The 2,171-nt window shown below is 35.2% G+C and overlaps 1 non-coding gene across 1 annotated transcript; it reads left to right on the top strand.

Moving 5' to 3' along the window:
* Positions 1-1,270: 1,270 nt before the first annotated feature.
* LOC121222860 (small nucleolar RNA R71) lies at positions 1,271-1,377 on the top strand. Its single transcript, XR_005920230.1, has one exon. It is a non-coding gene; the product is annotated as a small nucleolar RNA R71 (small nucleolar RNA).
* The last annotated feature ends 794 nt before the right edge of the window (positions 1,378-2,171 follow it).

Here is a 2,171-nt window from a genome sequence, read left to right as displayed (position 1 = left end):
ATTAAAGGTACCTCACTACCCTCATCAATGTCCAACACAACAAATTCAACGGGGAATATGAATTTATCTATTTTAACAAGCACATCCTCAATAACACCCCTAGGATATCTGATAGTTCTATATGCTAATTGAATACTCATCCTAGTTTGTTTGAGTTTCCCAAGACCTAGTTGTTTAAACATTTTATAGGGTATGACATTAATACTAGCCCCTAAATTAGCCAAAGCATTACCAATATTTAAACTACCAATTAAACAAGGAATATTAAAACTCTCTGGATCTTTCAGTTTATTGGGTAGTTTATTTTATAATATGGCCCAGCAAACTGTATTGAGCTCCACAGTTGATGAATCGTCTGACTTCCATTTGTTTGCTAACAGCTCCTTTAAAATTTTAACATAATTGCGCTTCTGCGAAAGAGCTTCAACAAATGGTACGTTAATATGTATTTTTTAAGAGTTTAAAAATTTTACTAAATAGTTCGTTCGTGTGGTCTCTCTTCATCGCGTTAGGATGTGATACTCAGGGTTGTTTGGCAATAGGCTTTTGCTCTATTTAGCTTACCTAAACCTTATCATTATTCACCATAATTTCTTGCCTCGATTCTTGTTTAGATTTAACTACCTTGTGGTCTTTTCGAGATTAATTTAGCAAGTTGATCGATTTGATTTTCGAGCTATTGAATCGATGCTTGCTGAGTTTTTAGTGCTCCCTCAGTGTTTTGAAAATGTGTTTCTAACACCGAGATAAACTTGGTCAACATCTCCTCAAGGTTCAGCTTTTTCTCTTGCTGGTAAGGTTGTTGTTAGAAGCCTAGAAGGGCTTGTGCTCTCTGATTTCCTTGACCACCCCAAGAGAAATTGGGATGGTTCCTTCAACTTGCATTACAGTTATTATTATAAGGGTTATTTTAAGGCCTAGAATTATTACCCATAAAATTGATTTGTTCATTCTCTGTGCTAGAACCGAAGGGTAAACATTCACCGGATGTACCTACATAGAAAGATATAAATCATCAATTTTCTTCTTAAGCAAATATGTCTGGTTTGATAACATGGTGACTGCATCTAAGTTAAAAACACTGACAGCCTTCATCGGCTTTATCCTCATGACTTACCACTGATAATTATTTAGTGTCATCTTCTCAATAAATTCATAAGTCACTTCAGGTGTTTTATTGTTCAGAGTTCCACCGGTTGCTGCATCAATCAACTACCTCGTTGAATGGTTCAAACCATTGTAGAAGGTTTGGACTTGTAGCCCTAGAGGTAACCCATGGTGAGGGCACCTTCTCAATAAATCATTGTATCCATCCCATGCATCATATAAGGTTTCTAAATCGATCTGATCAACGGAAAAGATATCATTCCTCAACTCGGCTGTCTTAGCTAGTGGGAAGTACTTCAGTAGAAATTTCTAAGTCATTTGAGCCCATGTAGTGATGGAACCTCATGGTAAAGTGTTCAACCACTGTTTAGCTTTGTTTCTTAACAAGAAAGGAAATAACCGTAAGCAAATGACATCTTCAGTGGTGCCATTAGATTTGAACGTATCACAGATTTCCAAGAAATTTTCCAAATGAGTATTTGGATATTCGTCTTGTAAACCACTAAACTGACCAAACTATTGTACCATCTATACAATGTTCAGCTTCAGTTTGAAATTATTTGTAGCAATGGTGGGTTGTACAATACTCGATTCAGCCCCAGTCAGAGTGGGTTTGGCATAATTATACATAATACAAGGAATAGGAGCAGGAGCTGTAGGAGGTAGCTGAATATTCTGATTATTGTCCATCTTCTTAGTAGTAATAATGTCCTCATGTTCGTCTACTATAATTTGTTGACTTTGCCTTGCTTCTCTATTGTTTCTACAAGTAGTACTTTCTATTTCGCTATCAAATAGTAATGATCTCGACGGATTTCTTCTAGTCATAAACCAAAAGAACCTGCCAGAAGAAAATAAAAAAATTAGAATAAAAGAATTAGAATGTAAAAATTAGAATGTAAAAATTTTAAAAATGACTAAATTAATAAAAATAAAGTGTTCCTAATATTTTAGTCCCCAGCAACGGTGTCAAAACTTGATGATCACTGAACTAACTATAAATGCGACAAATGCAAGCGCACCTATCTAACAATAATAAAGCTACGATGAGTAAAGATATTGTA

The sequence above is a fragment of the Gossypium hirsutum genome, chromosome D10, assembly GCF_007990345.1.
Source record: "Gossypium hirsutum isolate 1008001.06 chromosome D10, Gossypium_hirsutum_v2.1, whole genome shotgun sequence".
NCBI lineage: Eukaryota > Viridiplantae > Streptophyta > Magnoliopsida > Malvales > Malvaceae > Gossypium > Gossypium hirsutum.
This window is presented reverse-complemented; position numbering and strand designations above follow the sequence as displayed.